This window comes from Nicotiana tomentosiformis, chromosome 6, assembly GCF_000390325.3.
Source record: "Nicotiana tomentosiformis chromosome 6, ASM39032v3, whole genome shotgun sequence".
NCBI classification, from domain to species: domain Eukaryota; kingdom Viridiplantae; phylum Streptophyta; class Magnoliopsida; order Solanales; family Solanaceae; genus Nicotiana; species Nicotiana tomentosiformis.
The window spans coordinates 81778002-81800279 of record NC_090817.1 but is presented as its reverse complement, the minus strand read 5'-3'; positions in this window follow the sequence as shown (position 1 = coordinate 81800279).

Sequence of the window (22278 nt, the reverse complement as noted above, 5' to 3'; positions counted from 1 at the left end):
GTTCTGTGGACTGCATACACATCTCAAAGTGGAGCAGAGACAGATAAATTTTAAAAAAACTATTATGCTATCACACAATTGATTATGCTATTTCATAATTGATTATGTTGCCCACATAATCAATTCTGCTGCCCACAAAACGATTATGCTATAGAACAATTGCACTACATAATTGACTTCGGGGTTCATTTTTGGAAATTTTCATATCCAATCCAATTTTTATATAAGGCCTTAGGAGGGTCATTTTAGAAGGTAAAATGTGATTTTTTAGAGAGAGGAGAGAGCTATCTTAGAGAGAGAAAAAGAAGACCTAGCTATTTTGTTCATCAATTCTTGCTCAAGGCTTGAAAATTTCACATGATCTTCATCTAATAAGTAAGGTTCTACTCCCTAGCCCTAAATTTTGGGATTTGGATTAAAAGTAGGTCATGAGAAGTATGATTCTTGGGTGTGAGAGTATTTTATATACATGTATGTACCAATAAAGTTTGTGGGAAGATTGTTGAGCTTAAATATGTAAAGATTGGGTTGTGGAATGAAGGAAATCTTGTAGAAGAACCTTATAGCCGAATTTGCACACCTAGTGTTTGATAAAATGCTCAAATGAGCTGAAACCACGAATATCTTCCTAATTTGTGTTCAATTTTGTTATGTCTCAAAATAGATTGGGATTGCTAGAATTTTCGTAACGTCGTAGTTATTAAAGGAAAGCTCAAAGTGAGGTATGTTGGCTAAACTAATCTCTTAGAATTGAATTCCATGATATTCTCGTAAGTTTCAAGTATGGTTATCTCAAGTTCCTTATTTATGTTCCGAGATGTTCCCAATAAATTCGATTGTCCCGAATAAGCAAAGTGTCAAGAATTATGTATTCAAAACGTGTTACAAATGTTCCTATCACATTTTGTTATCCTTTGGGAATTTGTTCAAGAATGACATGTTTATTAAAATGCTATGTCTTTGAGTCATGTTGCAAATGAAGGCTATGATGCCAAATTGTGTGAGAAAATCTCAATATGCTTAAGACTCTTAATTGCTCATATGTGTACCTAAAGTCTTAATTGGAAATATCTTATTGTTGATAATCTATAAAGATGGTTGGAAGAGAAATAAGTGAATTGGTGGTATAAAGTGTGGCTAATGTGCCAAGAGTGAAAGTTATACTTGTAGCCAATGGTGTCAATGAAATAAGATGATGTGAGAAAGATTATTAAATGAGTTTTGATTCAACTATTCCAAAATCGACTTCGAAAATAGAATTGCCTAAAAGCTTATTGTAATGACCCGGCCGGTCGTTTTGAGAGTTATAGCCCCAATCCTCTATTAATTGTTTCCTCGTATCTTTTTCTGCTTATGTGACTTGTCGGGAGGTTTTGTTTTTGGTTTCGGAGTGTTTTGTGATACTTAGTCCCTAAAATGGAAGCTTAAATCTTAAAATTTTGACTATAGTCGGAACTGTGTGAAGATGACTCTGGAATGGAGTTTCTTTGGTTCTGTTAGATCCGTTGGGTGATTTTGGACTTAGGAGCATGTCCGGATTGTGAATTTGAGGTGTGTAGCTGATTTAGGCTTGAATTGGCGAAAGTCAAATTTTTGGAGATTTTGACCGGTAGTGGACTTTTTGATATCGGGGTTGGATTCCGATTCTGGAAGTTGGAGTAGGTCTGTAATGTTGAATACGACTTGTGTGCAAAATTTGAGGTCAATCGGACGTGGTTTGATAGGTTTCGGCATCGGTTGTGGAAATTTGATGTTTCAAGTTCATTAAGTTTTAATTGGAGGGTGATTCATGATTTTAACGTTGTTTGATGTGATTTGAGAGCTCGACAAAGTTCATATGGTGATTTAGGACTATTTGGTATGTTTGGTTGAGGTACTGGGGGCCTCAGGTGTGTTTCGAATTCCCAGCGGATCGATTTTTGGACTTAGGAGGTTGCTGAAGTTTTTTGGTGTCTGAGTTATGGTTTCCTTATACGCGATCGTGTGGGGTGATCCGCGATCGTGTAAGCTAGCTGGGAGAGAAGAAGGAATTGTTCTTCGTGTTCGCGGACGGGGGCATGCGAATGCGTAGTGTGGTGAGGTGGTGCTTCGCGAACGCAGAGACAAGGTCGCGTTCGCGTAGAGTTAAGGAGGCTAAAGCTGGGCCACGCGCTTTGCTTATCGCGAACGCGTGAGGACGTTTGCGATCACGTGAGTCTGAGAGCCAGAGTATTGCGTTCGCGTGGTGTTTTACGCGTTCGCGTAGAGTTAATTTCTGGGGCAGCAAAGTTGTTCTTCGCGATCGCGAGGCGATTTCCACGATCGCGATTAAGGAATCACTGGGTAGACTTATATCGTTTCCAAAAATGGGGGTTTTGCCATTTTATAAAAAACTTGAGTTGGGAGATCAGATTTGGACAATATTTTTGAGGGAGTTTCAGAGATATCGATTGGGTAATGATTCTACACTTCATTTTGGTTATATTCCACTAATCTATCATTAATTTCCTCTTTAATTTCGGATTTTTGGTGTTGAAATTGGGAAATATTGGAAGAACTACTTCAACAAAGCTTTCGAGTTTTGAAAGGGGATTTGTGGTTGGATTTGAGTAATTTTTATGTGGTTGGACTCGTGAGTGAATGGGTGTTCATATTTTGTGACTTTTACCCGATTCCGAGACGTGGGCTCGGGTCGACTTTTTAGGGCGAATTTCGGAATTTTTGTTAAAGTATTGATTTCATTAATTAGATGAGTCTATTATGGTTGTATTTATGATATGTAATTGCTTTTGGCTAAATTTGGGCCATTCGGAGCCGGATATTCGTGGGAAAGGCATTGTGACCGATTGATTGAGCTTGGTTCGAGGTAAGTGGCTTGCCTAACCTTGTGTGGGGGGAAACTCCCCATAGGATTTGGTAATGTTTTGATATGTGAGCGCCGTGAACGTGAGGTGACGAGTACGTACATGGGCTATTTGTTGTAAAACTCTATTCTTTACTAAGTAATTACATGTTTCTCCTTATTTGAGCTACACTAGCATATGTAACTATCCTGTTTAGTTTTGGATAGCATGCCTACATATCTTAACTGCCTATCTGAACTCTGTGCAGCATGTTTATTTAAATGTCCTGTTTTTCCTTGACTTGTACTTAGTCTCAATTGTAGGTTTTCTTGCTGTAACTGTTATTTTCGTTGGTTGAGCTGCATATTTACTTTGGGACTATAGAACGGTATTCCGAGAGATCCCCATATCTTGCATATTTACTTTGGGACTATGGAACAGTATTTCGGTAGATCCCCCTATCTTGCATATTTACTTTGGGACTACGGAACGGTATACCCGGGAGATCCCCCTGCACATTTACGTTTGGGACTACGAGACGGAATCTCGGGAGATCCCGTGTTGTATTTCTATATGCTACGCTGTTACCTTTTATGAATTCTTTCTTGTTAAATTTCAGTCTTTATTTTTACTGTGATATTTCATTCTTGCCTTGCCTTATTATTATTTATACCAGTAGGGTCTTGACCTGACCTCATCACTACTCGATCGAGGTTAGTCTTAGCACTTACTGGGCACCGATTGTGGTGTACTCATGCTACTCTTTGCACATGTTTTTTTTATGCAGATCCAGGTCCTCTTTATCAGCCACACTATCAGTGAGCCGGGACAGCTTTGGAGAATTCAAGGTATATCTTCCGCGTCTGCATAACTCGGAGTCCCCTTTTACTTTTTACCATGTCCATTATCTTCTCTATTTTTCTTTTGTTAGACTCTGATGTATAGAGACACTTGACTTTCCTTCTGTGGTTTGTGATTCATGATGTTCCGGGTTTTGGGATTACTGTGTATTTTTGAATAGTTGGTTATTGCACATGCCAAGCAGCATGGTACCCAGTTATGTTGTTATTGCTACAGTTAGTTGTTAAATTTATGTTTTCATTCATTATTCCGCAAATGTTAGGCTTACCTAGTCATAGAGACTAGGTGCTGTCACGGCGTCATATGGAGGGGAAATTGGGTTGTGACACTTATGAACTCAAGTAATGCCCATATGTAGTTGTTTTAACTAATGTTATACTTTGTAAGTATTTCCAATGTGTTTTGAGCTCTTATATATTCATGAGTTGAAATGGTGTATTGCTCTTTTTGGGGAAAAGTATTTCAAGATTAAATGGTGTATTACTTGTTTACGATTTTAACTTGTGCTTCGATTGCCAATCATTTTACTCCATTTTTCGGAAAGAAATCCATTGTGTTTAAAGTCTTCATTACTAATGAACCTAAAGTTGTGGTTCTTGAAATATTATATATGTTGATATTTGTGATGATGATCCATGAAAGGAAAGAATGAAAGTGTGGAATATGAAATACGACCATTGTACCATGAATGAAGAACCACATGTATGACCAAGAGAGTCAATGAAATAATTATATTGAAAGTTATTGAAACTGCCAATGAGGCTATATACTGTATGAAAGGTTATGAGGTAAAGAAATTTGTATTGTTGTCACCTTTCTGTGCAAAAACAAAAATAATATTTTTGAGAGTATCGATAGTCACCGAGGAAGGGTAGGTTGAAATAACCTAACCCCGAAACTACACGTGCCGGTGTAGGAATGGATTGTGATTATTTCCCTTATTTGGGATGAGATTGATGTGATAAAATTATTCCCCTTAATTGGGATGAGATGATTGATAAAAAAAGCATGATATCGATCCACACGGCATTGTGGTGAGATGGCCGAGCCGATCGGGTCGTGATCGGACACCATGCCGCACACATGATGGTGATTGTGTTGGAAATTATAATTAAAATTGTGATTGTGGTTGATGTCTCGGATGAGACGGCCTAGCCGATCGGGTCGTGATCGGACTCCGTGCTAAAAGTAAGGTGGTATTGATATTGTGAACAATAGTATATAGGTGCTAAAGATCTCTCAACCAAAAATAATCTTATTATCATATTTTGATTATCACTACATAGTGTTATCTTCATCTTTGGGATATATTATGTTTTAACTTGGCATTTGAATATCATTGATTGTTGTTTCCATGGTTTTCCCTTTCTTACATTGGCATTCTATTTTGAAAAAGGACATTTAGCCTTACATACTAGTACTATTCCATATGTAGTAACGTCCCTTTTGTCAGGGGCACTACATCTTTAATGGATGCAGGTGGTTCATCAGCGGCCAACTTTGGTCCTCGTTAGCAGTCACTCTCTATTAAGCAGGTTTTGGTGAGCCCTACTCTATTCCGGGCCTAATGTCATTTGAGTCGTACATTGTGTTTTGAGGTATAGCCGGGGCCTCGTTGCCGGCACTTCCATACTATTCTTGTGTTGTACTTAGAGGCTGCGTAGATAGGTTGTGAGTGGTAGTCGAATGTTGGGAATTGAACTAGAAATGTTGGTATTTGGCAAACATGTTTTTCATTATATTTATCAACTTGTAATATTTTAGAAATTATGAATGAAGTTGCTAATGGAAACGAAATGGGAGTTGTTAATGAAATCTTTTCAATGTTTGATTAATGGAGTACATATCCTCTTTATTCATGGATGAGTTGGGTAGAAGGAAATCTAACAAGCTTGTTGAGCCAGGTTTACTCGGTTGAGCGCCGGTCGGGCTCTCCAAGTTTGGGGCATGACAAACTTGGAATCAGAGCCAAAGGTTTTAAAGTGCCCTAGAATGTCTTAGAGCTATGTCTAGTAGAGTCTTTCTTATCGGTGTATTGTCGACAACATTTATAATGAGGAGGCTACTTGGACATTTAGGAATTTCACACTTCTTTGATACTCCAGATCGTGCGATAGAACTCAAGATAGGGAGCTAATTTCCTTGCCATGTCTCATTTTCCATATGAGTAACCCACGGGTTCGAGTCAACGAGAAGGGAATGAAAGAACCAGTTGCTAAGGGAAGTGTCCTTGTCCCTATTAATGTTATCGTACCACCGGATCATTTGGTAAGAGCACCTAAGAAATGAAAGAGGTTTGTTTGTACCAATAAGCCGAGATGTTTGATTTGTATGAAATGCCATTTCGGGACGTGTTGAATGACTCTTGAAATACGTTATAGTTGTGAAAAAAGGGGGCACCAGAAGAACAAATTCCCTTAGGTTGGATACACCCATCCCGGTCTGCCCGATATGCGGGCGGGAACATTGTGTGTCATGTTGTGAGTATGCTCACAAGTGTGTTGGGAGTAGTAGATTTGGGAAATTCCAAAAGTCCATACAACGAGCTATTGCAGAGATTGTTAATCCAATCACGGGGTCCTGGAGGAAGGATAGGGGAATGTCTATGATGTATGCAAAAGGGTTAAATATCTGGTAAGTGGGGTGCGTCAGTTTAGCAGACCCCATCCTCGTTGTGTGAAGTGTATGAGATGTCATTCGGGGGTATGTTTGTCACTATAGTACTAATGAATGTTTTGGATGTGGAGTATAGGTGTATCAATTAAGGTACTGCCTTGTCAATCTAAAGTCATCAAGTAAGTCACTCCTTAGTACATCATTATGAATACCGCATTATTTTCCTTATTGTATATGCACATCCATATTGAAAGGGCCTACATAAATATGGTCTTAACCAAAATGTTGAATCACAAAATATTGCATGAACCTACTCTTTGAACGAGACGCAATATTCGTTAAGCCTATTGATTACAATTCTCTTATTTACAACCTCTTGAGGAATTGAGTTTTATAATGATTTCCTTGGAATGAGCTATAACCCGAGGTTAATACTTCCCACTGCTTCCCTAAAGTCACAACAAGGGACTATACCTGATGAATTTCTTACAGAACCTTTTGAATCGAATGGATAACATCTGCTCACTTGTGCCTATGCATGCACCATCGTAAAGTTTACCTATGTGGTATCAAATCCAATGTAAAGCAGTCTAGTGTTGAGATCCTTCTTGAGCCACTCTTTTTCTCTCAGGTGTATGTGGCTCCTATGATTGGAACAATCACTTTACTCCTTTATGAATAGTATCATGAATCCTTTTCACTGTCTAGTAACATGAGAGCATATCTCAGTAGCTATCATATGTGTACCTGTCAATAGAAAAGGGTCACTTGTCTGCATAAAGTTTCTGAGAAATTTGAGATTTTCACAAATTCGTCACAGGAAGATCTTATGGTTCACCAATCTCAGTATGACTTTCATGTCCACCTAGATCATGCCTCAGTCATTAAATCACATTGTTTCTAGTATTGTAGTTGCCCATGAAGTGGCCTAGTTTTGCAGCTTGAGAGTTGTTATGGCAAGAACATGTTTAGCTCACAGCAAAGTGTTCATTCTCTCTAACTAATACATGATTTCACTTGTGTGCGGTTGAAAGTTAAGCAGCCCTATGATGACCATATTGATTTGAAAGACACGTTTGTCATATCTCTAGTCCTCTCATATAGGATAAACTATCATGAAGGGTTAAGATGTAAAAATGATAATAGTCTCACAAGTGTTAAACTTCTTTTTCATCCATAGGCTTGTGGCATAGATTCCTTGTGCTAGTTACTGCTAAGAGCATAATTCACATTTGGGGTGCCAAAGTATTCTCATTTCGAGTTGAACTGATTTTCCCTACACTCCAGGAGATGACTGGTGTCATGTACTTGGTTATTTCTCTTTGAGGTTTACCATTGCCGAACAAGGCACATATGGAATGAAACAATTGTTGTTGTCTTTTTCATGACTCCTAGTCTTCCAAGAATAACTGACGCTAATGTCTTTATCCATCCGATTATGCCTCCCATATGTCACATGTCAAAGAAGAAGCGTCATCCCATGATCAAATATATTGGATAGGAAATTTTATAGTCATAATCATGCTAGCACATCTTAGACTAATTGTTGGAGGTCGTCAAAGGTTTAGTTTGGATGTTCAGCGTAGAGATTTAGAATTGAAGAAAGTGAACAGGTTATTCTTAATATTTTCTCCATGAGGATGCTATGTGAATTGTTAATAAAGGTAAAGTGTGTGTAGTCACATTAGGCCTCATGAAATCTTAAAAGAAATAGGCCAAACTATGAGTATGATGTTTCCCTATTATTTTTCTCCATGTACCTAGTGTTTCATGTGACCGTGTGTAAGAAGGTAGTTGGAATTCTTGGTCTACCATTCCGGTGAAAGCTAGTGGAGACGAAGTAAATGGATAATTGGCCTATGAGAGGTACTTAATTGTCATCCTCATTTGGTAAGTCTGGTAGTTGATATTGCCTCCATGAATGTGTTATGGCAAAGTCTGTGAGTCGAGGATTCCACCTTGAAGGTTGAAAGTGTTAAGGAAATAAGATGTTCTCACTTGAGTGTATGGTCAAATGATTGTGATTTGAAAGGTACTTTCTATGTGTTATGATTGAAATATGTGCAGCTCATGTCCAGATATCACTCTTGATAATATAATGCCTGTAATGATGAGATTAGTGATGTTGATATACATTGTGATGCTTTGCCTTGTTGGTTATAATCTATAAAGATGGTTGGAAGAGAAATAAGTGAATTGGGGGTATAAAGTGTGGCTAACTTGCCAAGAGTGAAAGTTATACTTGTGGCCAATGATTGTGATTTGAAATAAGATGATGTGAGAAAGATTATAAAATGAGCTTTGATTCAACTGTTCCAAAATCGACTTCGAAAATAGAATTGCCTAAAAGCTTATGAACTCAAGTGATGCCCATATGTGGTTGTTTTAACTAATGTTATGCTTTGTAAGTATTTTCAATGTGTTTTGAGCTCTTATATATTCATGAGTTGAAATGGTGTATTGCCCTTTGTTGGGAAAAGTATTTCAAGAATAAATGATATATTACTTGTTTACGATTTTAGCTTGTGCTTCGATTGCTAATCATTTTACTCCATTTTTTGGAACGAAATCCATTGTGTTTAAAGTCTTCATTACTAATGAACCTAAAGTTGTGGTTTCCGGAATACTATATATATTGATATTTGTGATGATGATCCATGAAAGGAAAGAATGAAAGTGTTGAATATGAAATACGACCATTGTGCCATGAATAAAGAACCATGTGTATGACCAAGAGAGTCAATAAAATAATGATATTGAAAGTTGTTAAAAGTTTCAATGAGGCTATATACGGCATGAAAGGTTATGAGATAAAGGCATTTGTATTGTTGTTACCTTTGTGTGCAAAAATAAAAATAATATTTTTGGGAGTATCGATAGTCCGAGGAAGGGTAGGTTGAAATAACCTAACCCTGAAACTACACTTGCCAATGTAGGAGTGGATTGTGATTATTCCCCATATTTGGGATGAGATTGATGTGATAAAATTATTCCCCTTAATTGGGATGAGATGATTGATAGAAAAAGAAAATATCGATCCACACATCATTATGGTGAGATGGCCGAGCCAATCGGGTCGTGATCGAATACCATGTCGTACACATGGTGGTGATTGTGTTGGAAATTGTAATTGAAATTGTGATTGTGGTTGATGTCTAGGATGAGATGGCCTAGACGATCGGATCGTGATCGGACTCCGTGCTAACAGTATGGTGGTATTGGTATTGTGAACCGTGGTATTGTGAACAGTAGTATATTGGTGCTAAAGATCTCCCAACCAAAAATAATATTATTATCATATTTTGATTATCACTTCACTGTGTTATCTTCATATTTTGGGAATTATTATATTTTAACTTTGCATTTGAATATCATTGATTGTTGATTGTTCTTTCCATGATTTTCCCTTTCTTAAATTGGCATTGTATTTTGAAAGAGGGCATTTAGCTTTGCATACTAGTACTATTCCATATGTACTAATATCCCTTTTATCGGGGGCGCTGCATCTTTAATGGATGCAGGTGGTTCATCAGCGGGCAGCTTTGGTCCTATTTAGTAGTCACTCTCTATTCAGCATGTTTTGGTGAGCCCTACTCTGTTTCGGGCCTGATGTCATTTGAGCCGCACTTGTGTTTTGAGGTATAGCCGGGGCCTCGTTGCCAGCACTTCCATACTACTCTTGTGTTGTACTTAGAGGCTCTGTAGACAGGTTGTGGGTGGTAGTCGAATGTTGGGAATTGAACTAGAAATGTTGGTATTTGGCAAACATGTTTTTCATTATATTTATAGACTTGTAATATTTTGGAAATTATGAATGAAGCTGCTAATGGAAATGAAATGGGAGTTATTAATGAAATCTTTTCAATGGTTGATTAATGGAGTATATCTCCTCTTTATTCATGGATGAGTTGGGTAGAAGGAAATCTAACAAGCTTGTTCGGCCGGGTTTAATCGGTTGAGCGCCGGTCGAGCTATAATGAGGAGGCTACTTGGACATTTAGGAATTTCACACTTTTTTGATACTCCAGATCGTGCGATAGAACTCAAGATAGGGAGCTAATTTCCTTGCCATGTCTCATTTTCCATATAAGCAACCCACGGGTTCGAGTCAGTGAGGAGGGAATGAAAGAACCAGTTGCTAAGGGAAGTGTCCTTCTCCCTATTAATGGTATCGTACCACTGGATCATATGGTAAGAGCACCTAAGAAACGAAAGAGGGTTGTTTGTACCAATAAGCCGGGATGTTTGATTTGTAAGAAATGCCATTTTGGGACGTGTTGAATGACTTTTGGAATATGTTATAGTTGTGGAAAGAGGGGGCACCAGAAGAACAAATGCCCTTAGGTTGGATACACCCATCCTTGTCTGCCCGATATACGGGCGGGAACATTGTGCATCTTGTTGTGAATATGCTCAGAAGCGTGTTGGGAGTAGTAGGTTTGGGAAATTCCAAAAGTCCATACAACGAGTTGTTGCAGAGATTGTTAATCCCATCACGGTGTCCTGGAGGAAGGATAGGGGGAATGCTTATGATGTATGCAAAAGGGGTAAATATCTTGTAAGTGGGGCGAGTCAGTTTAGCGGACCCCATCCTCGTTTTGTGAAGTGTATGGGATGTCATTCGGGGGTATTTCTTTCACTATGGTACTAATGTATGTTTTGGATGTGCAGTAGAGGTGTAACAATTAAGGTACTACCCCATCAATCTAAAGTCATCAAGTAAGTCACTCCTTAGTACATCATTATGAACACTGCATTATTTTCCTTGTTGTTTATGTACATCCATATTGAAAGGGCCTACATAAATATGGTCTTATCCAAAACGTTGAATCATAAAATGCTGCATGTACCTACTCTTTGAATGAGACGCGGTATTCGTGAAGCCTCTTGATCACAATTCTCTTATCTACAACCTCTTCAGGAATTGAGTTTTATAATGATTTCCTTGGAATGAGCTATAACCATAGGTTAATACTTCCCACGGCTTCCACAATTTCTCAACAAGGGACTATTCCTGATGAATTTCTTACAGAACCTTTTGAATCGAATGGATAACAACTGCTTACTTGTGCCTATGCATGCACTAACGTAAAGTTTACCTATGTGGTATCAAATCCAATGTAAAGCAGCCTAGTGTTGAGATCCTTCTTTAGCCACTCTTTTTCTCTCCGATGTATGTGGCTCCTATGATTGGAACAGACAGTTTACTCCTTTATGAATAGTATCATGAATCCTTTTCACTGTCTAGTAACATGAGAGCATATCTCAGCACCTATCATATGTGTACCTATCAATAGAAAGGGGTCACTTGTCCGCATAAAGTTTCTAAGAAATTTGAGATTTTTACAAATTCGTCATACGAAGATCTTATGGTTCGCCCGTCTCAGTATGACTTTGATGTCCACCTAGATCATGCCTTAGTGAGTAAATCACATTGTTCCTAGTATTGTAGTTGCCCATGAAGTGGCCTAGTATTGCAGTTTGAGAGTTGTTATGGCAAAAGAATGTCTAGCTCACAGCAAAGTGTTCATTCTCTCTAACCGATACATGATTTCACTTGTGTACGGTTGAAAGTTAAGCAGCCTTATGATGATCATAATGATTTGAAAGACAAGTTTGTCGTAACTCTAGTCCTTTCATATAGGATCAACTATCAGGAAGGGTTAAGCTATCAAAATGATAATAGTCTCACAAGTGTTCAACTTCTTTTTCATCCTCGTAGGCTTGTGGCATAGATTCCTTGTGCTACTGACTGTTAAGAGCGTAATGCCATTTCATGCATTTTGAAACCCATATCATATTCGGGGTTCCAAAATATTTTCATTTCGAGTTGAACTGATTTTACCTACACTCTAGGAGATGGCTGGTGTCATGTACTTGGCCATTTCTCTTTGAGGCTTACTATTGCCGAACAAGGCACATATGGAATGAAATAATTGTTGTTGTCCTTTACATGACCCATAGTCTTCCAAGAATAACTGACGCTAATGTCTTTATCTATCTGATTATGCCTCCCATATGTCACATGTCAAAGAAGAAGCGTCATCCCGCGATCAAATATATTGGATAGGAAATTTTATAGTCATATTCAAGCTAGCACATCTTAGACTAATTGTTGGAGGTCGTCAAAGGTTTAGTTTGGGTGTTCGGCGTAGAGATTTAGAATTGAATAAAGTGAACGTGTTATTCTTAATATTTTCTCCATGAGGATGCTATGTGAATTGTTAATAAAGGTAAAGTATGTGTAGTCACATTAGGCATCATGAAATCATGAAGGAAATAGGCCAAACTGTGAGTATGATATTTTCCTATTATTGTTCTCCATATACCTAGTGTTTCATGTCACTGTGTCTAAGAAAGTAGTTAGAATTCCTGGTCTACCGTTACGGTGAAAGCTAGTGGAGATGAAGTAAATGGATAATTGGCCTATGAGAGGTAATTAATTGTCATGCTCGTTAGGTAGGTCTGGTAGTTGAGATTGCCTCTGTGAATGTGTTATGGTGAAGTATGTGAGTCGAGGATTCCACCTCGAAGGTCAAAAGCGTTAAGGAAATAAGATGTTCTCACTTGAGTGTATAGTCAAATAATTGTGATTAGAAAGGTACTTTCTATGTGTTATGATTTAAATATGTGCAGTTCATGTCTAGATATCACTGTTGATAATATATTGCCTGTAATGATGAGATTAGTGATGTTGATATACATTGTGATGCTTTGTCAAGTTGTGGATGTGTAGATAGGTTGATTTTGATGATTCTCTGACAGGTAGATAGGCCCAGTTACAGGGGAAACTCTGTCGAAAGTTTTAAGAATTTGTAAAGATAGCCAAAGTTTAAAGGCCATAAGTAAGTTGAGATTTTGGAAAGGAAGTATAAGACTCATGTAGTCATAAATGCTATGCATAATGGTTGGAGGTAAAAGGATAGTAACTCTATTATTAGCAGTGACTTAAGTGCTATTAAGAAGGTTGATGTGCGCTAATTATATTATTTTATGTGCAGACGAGGACTATTAATATGATGGATATCAATTGGATATGATAATAAGTGTATGAGGAATATTTTAAGTGATGTGGTGTCTAAGGAGAGGGCCAAGTCTAAGTTAAGTTGAAAAATTACATGATAGACTAAAATTCCAAATGAGTACGCACAAGACCAAACTTTGGACTATATATATATATATATATATATATATATATATATATATATATATATATATATATATCTAAGGATTAATGTGATGTAAAACCTATCAAGTGAAAGATCTTCGAGTCTAGTTTCTAACTCTTCAAATCGTTCGTCGTTTGGACACTCCTACAAGTAGTTATGAACACATTCCCAAAGGTTAGCTCTGCGGTCAATTTTGCGACCGCAAAACGGTTCCGCGGACCGCATAAGCATCGCAAAGTGGAGTAGAGACAGACAAATTTTAAAAAAAAAATATTATGCTATCACATAATTGATTATGCTATCGCATAATTGATTATGCTGCCCAAATAATCAAATCTGCTGCCCACAAAATGATTATGCTATAGCACAATTGCACCACATAATTGAATTCGGAGGTTATTTTTGGAAATTTTCATATCCGATCCAATTTTGATATAAGGCCTTATGGGGGTCATTTTAGAAGGTAAAATGTGATTTTTTAGAGAGAGGAGAGAGCTATCTTAGAGAGATAAAGAGAAGACCTAGCTATTTTGTTCATCAATTCTTGCTTAAGGCTTGAAGATTTCATAAGATCTTAATCTAATAAGTAAGATTCTACCCCCTAGCCCTAAATTTTGGGATTTGGATAAAAAGTAGGTCATGAGAAGTATGATTCTTGGGTATGAGAGTATTATGTATACATGTATATACCAATAAGGTTTGTGGGAAGATTGTTGAGCTTAAACAAGTAAAGATTGGGTTGTGGAATGAAGGAAATCTTGTAGAAGAACCTTGTAGCCAAATTTGCACACCTAGTGTTTGATAAAATGGTCAAATGAGCTGAAACTATGAATATCTTCCTAATTTGTATTCAATTTTGTTATGTTTCAAAATAGATTGGGATTGCTAGAATTTTCGGAATGTTGTAGTAATTAAAGGAAAGCTCAAAGCGAGGTATATTGGCTAAACTACACTCTTAGAATTGAATTCCATGATGTTCCCGTAAGTTTTAAGTATGGTTGTCTCAATTTCCTTATTCTATGTTCCAAGATGTTTCCAGTAAATTCGATTGTCCCGAATAAGCAAAGTGTCGAGAATTATATATTCAAAACGTGTTACGAATGTTCCTATCACATTATGTTATCCTTTGGGAATGTGTTCAAGAATGATATATGTATTAACCATGAAATTCATAAGAAAGATGCAAAGTAAAGGGAGACAATATTAGTAAATATTAGTATCACCACAACAGTCATAAGAAAAATAGGAATACCATGAAATCTAGAAGAAAGAGGTAAAGCAAAAGCGATAGCTAGTAAATACGACCTGCATTGAAAAGCGAAATAGTAAGCCACAACATTCCCACTAGTTATCTTAGACAAAAACCCTACATGGCTAGTCCCACCATGTTACGAAGTAAGGCACGACTCAACTACCTCCTAACCTACAACCCTAATGCTCGACCTCCACATCTTCCTATCAAGTGTCATGTCCTAGGAAATCTGGAGCCTCGTCATATCCTGCCTGATCACCTCTCCCTAATACTTCTTAGGCCGCCCTCTACCTCTTCTCGTGCCCTCCGTAACCAGCTACTCACACCTCCGTACCAGAGCATCTGGGCTTCTCCTCTCAACATGTCCGAACCATCTAAGCCTCACCTCCCGTATCTTGTCATCAATGGGAGCCACATGCACCTTCTCCCGAATATCATCATTCCTAATCTTATCTATCCTAGTGTGCCCGCACATCCACCGCAACATCCTCATTTCTGCTACTTTCATCTTCTGGATATGTGAGTTCTTAACGGGCCAACACTCAGCCCCATACATCATGGCCGGTCTAACCACCGCTTTATAAAACTTACCTTTGAGTATCGGTGGCACTCTCTTGTCACACAGGACTCCAGATGCTAACCTCCACTTCATCCATCCTACCCCAATACGGTGTGTGACATCCTCGTCGATCTCCCCTCCCCCTAGATAACTGAACCAAGGTACTTGAAGCTGCCTCTACTCGGGATGACCTGCGAATCAAGCCTCACATCCACGCCCACTTCCCCTGGCTCAGTGCTGAACTTACACTCCAGGTATTCCGTCTTCATCCTGCTCAGCTTGAAACCCTTAGACTCAAGAGCCTGTCTCCAAACCTCCAGCCTCTCGTTAATACCGGCTCGCGACTCATCAATCAGAACTATTTCATCGGCGAATAGCATGCACCATGTCACATCCCCTTAAATATGGAATGTTAACGCGTCCATCACCAGGGCGAATAAGAACGGACTGAGCGCAGAACCTTGGTGTAACCCCATTACAACCGAAAAATGCTCAGAGTCGCCTCCTACTGTCCTAACCCGAGTCTTAGCCCCATCATACATGTCCTTAATCGCCATAATGTAGGGAACCGATACACCTTTTGCCTCCAGGCATCTCTAGAAAATTTCTCTAGGAACCTTGTCATACGCTTATTATCATATCCAATTGATTGTTGATTGTTGTTTCCATGGTTTTCCCTTTCTTACATTGGCATTCTATTTTGAAAGAGGACATTTAGCTTTACATACTAGTACTATTCCATATGTAGTAACATCCCTTTTGTCAGGGGCGCTGCATCTTTAATGGATGCAGGTGGTTCATCAGCGGCCAGCTTTGGTCCTCGTTAGCAGTCACTCTCTATTAAGCAGGTTTTGGTGAGCCCTACTCTATTCCAGGCCTGATGTCATTTGAGTCGTACATTGTGTTTTGAGGTATAGCCGGAGCCTCGTTACCGGCACTTCCATACTACTCTTGTGTTGTACTTAGAGGCTGCGTAGATAGGTTGTGGATGGTAGTCGAATGTTGGGAATTGAACTAGAAATGTTGGTATTTGGCAAACATGTTTTTCACTATACCTATAAAATAATTTGGAAATTATGAATGAAGCTGCTAATGGAAATGAAATGGGAGTTGTTAATGAAATCTTTTTAATGTTTGATTATTGGAGTACATCTCCTCTTTATTCATGAATGAGTTGGGTAGAAGAAAATCTAACACGCTTGCTCGGCCGGGTTTACTCGGTTGAGCGCCGGTCGCGCTCCCCGAGTTTGGGGCGTGACAGCTTCGATCTCCGAGGGCAAGTGTTTTGTTTGGACCTTGATGCGAGAGGCTCCTGGCTTCGATTCTGATTTCCTGCAGTCATGTCCTTACTTCGTTTGCCTCGCTGAGAAATCGGGGTACTCACTACCCCAGTTTTACCCGTATACAATGGTAACTTTAAAATTCAAACACTTCCATGCATTTGATATGATAATTCGTGTCTCTAAGAATGTGAAGTTTTGATGTTATCGTATCTGTAGAATTTTTCACTTCCGGCCATAAAGGATGTTTCCATTTAGAGTCCATTATAATTGGTTAGTACTGTTGATTAACCTAAGATATCACGAATTATCACATGCACAAAGTTCTGTCGTGCCACACTGCCACTTCCTTTTAGTCAAACTTTATCCTATCAGAAAACATCTACTCTTGGAGCAGGAGTAATTTTAATTTTGAACTTTTAGTCATGTCGTTTGTTAAATTATCAGGGCTGGGATAGTAACGCTATTCTTAACCAGTTTCGGAAGGGTTCGCTCATCCATGCTAGAGGGAGCATCCTTACTTAGCGACCGATCTGCTATTTCACGCAAATCCGAAGAACTTTTTATGAACGAACCACATGCAGAGAAGATTGACCTATTTCATACTTCTTTAAATAGCATAGATTCAACATATAAAGAATTATTAAGCTAGCGTTTGGGCATAGATTTCCAAATTTATTTTAAAAAATCTGATTTGGGTGAAGTTTGGTTTGAAGATGAAAATTTATTTGGACATAATTTTTAAAAACATATTTTACTTTTTTTTTTTAAACAAAAACATGAAATGTGACTTATACCCATAAGTTCTAAAAACTTTTAAAAATACACAACAATACCAAACAAACAAACTTGCTAATCATGTATATACAGAACCTTCATCGATACCATTCATTATCATTATCACAAACCATAGTCGTGAGTATAGATAAGTTTGGCACAAAATTATCATTTCTATAATGAACTACATAATACACTATCCTAAAATCATAACCTCATATTTTAGTATCAATTGATAATAACACAATTACTAGCCACAATAATTCGTCAAATTACAATAATATTACAAGATCCATTAATCTAAAAGAAAATGATAGTAATAAGTTGGTGGTTAGTTGGGTCATAGTAGATAGTGGGATTTTTAATTAAATATAAAAATTTTGGGTAATTTTGAAAATTGTTAAAAAATCCAACAGTGATATTTTGGGCCAAAAGCAGGTCTAGAGTTAGTTTTGGGATTAGGAAATTTTTGTTTTCAAAATTTGCCAAAACATGAATAAAATCTATAAATAAATATATTTTTTTAAAAAATATTTGGCAAAATCTATGGCCAAACGGGAGCTAAAACTATTTATATTTCTAAATTTAGTAAATAAACAAAGTTTCCGTTTTGATATCATTATTTGAAGAAAATTTGATAGTGATTTTAAAAGATTATGTTATTTTAAAGTTGTACAGTGGCACAAGATGGGGAGAGGATAATGAATTGTGTTACCTGATTTTCGCGAATCAAAGACCTAGTACATAAAACGGACAGAAATAGCTAGTAAAGTGCGAAATATAAAGAACATAATAATTTTTACGTGAAAAATCTACTTGTGAAAAATCCCTTTGTTCAAGGGATAAAACAATTACTACCTACCCTCATAGAATTTGCCTTTGACGAGTGCAAAACACTATACAAAATTAATGTTCTCTAGCCAAAGATAGTATAGTAAAATATCGTCTCCACGGGAATTGAATTTAAATAATATTCGAATAATTTCTAGTAAATTGCTATCCATGATGATTAATACTTTTATTGGAATAATTATCAACTACGATTAATCACTAACATTAAATCAATTATCAATCGATCACGGAAAATAGTAGTTGAGCAATACAAAAATATCAGTGGGAAAAGTAAAGGCCATTAAATAGACAAGTGCAAGATAACTATCTTAGGATCAAATTCTTGAATTAGTTCACTTCTAAATTAATACTTATTCTCACGAATTCACTAGAAAATTAAATTATAGTTAAAGTTAAATGTAACGACTCGACCGGTCGTTTTGAGAATTAGCGTCCCGTTCGGTGACTTAAGGTCTTGAGTAACTTCGTGTTATGTATTATGACTTGCATGTATGGTCGAGTTTTATTTTTCGGATGGTTTGGGATTGATTTGGAAGAACAATTCTTGTTTTAGAAGTTTAAGTAAAAAGAGTTGACCGGAGTTTGACTTTTGTGAAGACGACTTCGAAATGGTATTTTGATGATTACAATAGTTTCGTATGGTGATTTTAGACTTAGGTGTGTGTCCGCTAGCTTCGTATTATGACTTGTGTTTGTCATACACCTTACGTGACGTGTTTTGTTGCTTCGATGAGCTACTCGATGTCCTTGATATTACTTGTTGACTAGGGCTGCAATAGTACACTCGCACAAGCATACACTATAGCATGCCACTTATACTAGCTCAGGAGTATGAAACATGACATTTATTGATCAAGACCATGTGTTCTTGTATTATCATTTTCCATGTTGATATTGAGCCTGCGACTATGCCGGGCGGATTGTGATTGTGAGCTTGTGACCATGCCATGCGGATTGTCATTATGACCCTGTGATCAAACCGTGCGGATTGTCATTGTGAGACTATGACCGCGTCGGGCGAATTGTGAATGTGATCTTGTGATAATGCCGAGCGGATTGAGATATTGGCACATGAGTTGTCCGTGCGATTGTGATTCAAGATGTGGGCACGAGGTGTCGTGAGTACATGATGGTGGGTTGAGACCCATGACTTTTGACTGTGAGATGAGGTATCATGGGGTGTTTTCGTTGTGAATCTTGTGTTAGCACGGCTTGATTAATTGATTGTCCTTTGTGCTCCTTATTTGGTTTCAACGATACTTCTCGTTGTTCTTTTTGCTATACTATTTATATCACATGTTGATTTTGTTGTCATTTACTGATTTCTGCTTTACATTATTAGCTTTATACCTCTATACTGCAAAGGTTACTTTGTCTAGTGAGTATCTTGACTTGTACCTTATCACTACTCCACTGAGGTTAGTCTTGATACTTACTGGGTACCGATCGTAGTGTATATATACTACACTTCTGCATATTTTTGTGCAGATCCAGGTACTTCGGAGTCTGTTGATTGTTAGATAGTGGATCAGATATCGATTTGGAGACTTCAAGGTATACTTGTCATCACGTTCGCAAACCTCGGAGTCACCTTCGAAAGTTATCTTTGTACAGTTTAATTCTGTTCCAAAACAGTTGTACTTAGAGATTTTCTAATGAACTCGGTAGAGCTTGTGACTTGTACTACCTGTTTTTGGATTATTGGCTTTGTATAGAAATTTCTGTTTCATATTTAATAGTTGTTGGTTGAATTTTTCCATTAATTCAGTAAGTGTTAGGCTTACATAATCTTAAAGAATAGGTGTCATCACGACATCCTACGGAGGAAAATTAGGGTTCTAACAAGTTGGTATCAGAGCTCTAGGTTCATAAGTTCTACAAGTCATGAGCAAGTTTAGTAGAGTCTTGCGGATCGGTATGGAGACGTATGTACTTATCTTCGAGAGGCTACATAACTATTAGGAAAATTTCACTTCTTTCATTCCTATCGTGCGTATTTGTTGATTTCAAAGTTTGAGCCTTTGTACCTCTATTCTCTCACAAATGGTGAGGACATGCGCTACCGGATTGTCACGACCCAAAAATCTCACATGTCGTGATGGCGCCTATCTCAATACTAGGCAAGCCGACAACCTCAATAAGCCATATTCTCTCTTAAGTTTGAAAACATAATATTTGAATTTCATAGAAAACTACACAAATTACTGACATAAAATACATTCCCAAAATCCGGTGTCACTGAGTACATGAGCATCTATACATTACAAATCTAGAAAAACATGGTCTATAATAATCTAAGACCTAATACAATTAACAAAAGGATAGGGAAGGAGAGATAAGGTATGCGAAACATGGCAGCTACCTCTGAATCTCTGGAAAATTGACTTAGTGAATGAATCAACACCCACTGTATCCGGGATCACCTGATTCTGCACACGAAGTGCAGGGTGTAGTATGAGTATAACCAACTTAGTAAGTAACAATAATAAATAAAGAACTGAAAGTAGTGACGAGCTTCTCAGCTAAGTCCAAATACAGTACTTTTTAATATAAAAGGGTAGGCATGCTCTCAAGTTCAACATTTAAGTTTTCACTGAAATTTCATATCAAGTTTGACCAAAACAGAAAATAATATTTTTTCCGAAATTTTCAAAATAGTGATATATGACAGCTGAAATGCAGCAAATAATGAAATAAATGTATCCTCTCAGAGTAACAGTCACTCAGTCCTCTCATTCACTCCAACCTCACAGCCACTCTTTCCTCACAGTCGCTCATTCCTCACAGTCGCTCATTCCTCGGCACTTGCACTCAGTAGGTACCTGCGCTCACTGGGGTTGTGTACAGACTCCGCAGGGGCTCTTTCAGCTCAAGCGCTATATCAAGCCAATCATGGCATAAATCAATGAAACATGATGCGGCGTGCAGCCCGATCCATAAATATTCTCACAATTAGGCCCTCGGCCTCACTCAGTCATCAACCTCTCCAGTCTCTCGGGCACTCAGAAATCATGATAAGTAGCCCAACAACAATGATATGATGCATCAATAATGAATAAGAGAGATTGAGGTAAAAATGTGCAAATAGAACTATGACTGAGTGCAAAACAGCAATTTAGCAAATAATTTCACAAGTACACGACCTTTGTGGGTCCCAACAGTGTAAACATATGATTTAAACATGATTCATAGATCAATTTCTCTAATACGGGGAAAAATGTACGGATATAAACAAACTTTTCAACTACACAGTTCCATGGAATTGACCAAGTCATAATTCCTACGGTGCATGCACACACGCCTGTCACCTAGCATGTGTGTCACCTCAAAACAAATCACATAATACATATTTTGGGGTTTCATACCCTCAGGACCAAATTTAGAACTGTTACTTACCTCAAACCGTGTAATTTTTTATTCTATAATGTCTTTGCCTCGTGAATTGGCTTCCAAACTCCTCGAATCTAGCCACAAATAAATTGATTCAGTCAATAAAATTTATTGGAATTAATTCCATAAGAAAATATTAATTTTCCATCAAAATCCGAAATTTAGCTCAAAAATCGCCCGTGGGGCCCACGTCTCGGAACTTGACAAAATTACAAAATTCGAAAGCTCATTCAACCACGAGTCTAAACATACCAATTTTACCAAAATCCGACCTCAACTGGACCTCCAAATCTTCAAATCTTATTTTCAAATCCCTAAGTTCAAATCCCCGATTTACACCTCAAAAACATGTAATCTAGTCGGATAATTCAATGATAATTCAATATTATGAAATAGAAATGATCACAAGTGACTTACCTCAAGATTTACCGTGAAAACCTCGCTCAAAAGCGCCCAGCCCGAGCTTGAAATGCCCAAAAATGGCAAAAGCTCGAAACCCCTCTGTTTTTGTACTGCCCAGGGGTTTCCGCTTCTGCGGGATTTTGTGCACATCTACGGACACCCTTCTGTGAGGAGTTGTCGGCTTCTACGAAGCTGCCTCACCAAGCGCCCTTGTGCTTCTGCGATCAAACGCCCGCAGGTGCGGGGCCGCTTCTGCGGCTACCTGCCGCTTCTGCGATCGAAGCCCCAGCCACGCCTG